This window comes from Castanea sativa, chromosome 8 (assembly GCF_040712315.1).
Source record: "Castanea sativa cultivar Marrone di Chiusa Pesio chromosome 8, ASM4071231v1".
Taxonomy (NCBI): Eukaryota; Viridiplantae; Streptophyta; class Magnoliopsida; order Fagales; family Fagaceae; genus Castanea; species Castanea sativa.
Genome location: NC_134020.1, coordinates 19718929 through 19719245, shown reverse-complemented (window position 1 = coordinate 19719245; position 317 = coordinate 19718929). Strand labels below are relative to the sequence as shown.

The 317-nt window shown below is 39.4% G+C and overlaps 1 non-coding gene across 1 annotated transcript; it reads left to right on the top strand.

Moving 5' to 3' along the window:
* Positions 1-72, top strand: TRNAH-GUG (transfer RNA histidin (anticodon GUG)). Its single transcript has one exon. It is a non-coding gene; the product is annotated as a tRNA-His (tRNA).
* The last annotated feature ends 245 nt before the right edge of the window (positions 73-317 follow it).

Here is a 317-nt window from a genome sequence, read left to right as displayed (position 1 = left end):
GTGGCTGTAGTTTAGTGGTAAGAATTCCACGTTGTGGCCGTGGAGACCTGGGCTCGAATCCCAGCAGCCACATATAAATATGTCTTTTTTTTATTTTTTTTTCATTTTTATTTAAAGCAGACCTGGGCTCTAATGTCGAATCCGTTTTGCCACAAAGAAGATAGGTCCAACTCCACCGAGCTTCCAGATTGGTTTAATTTTTTAGGACTAGGCTTGATGGAACTAGGCCTAAACCTTTTGACCTTTTGGGAATTAGATCAACATTTTAAGTTTTAATACAAACTGATTGATGGCTCAAACATGGTCTGGCCTTAACA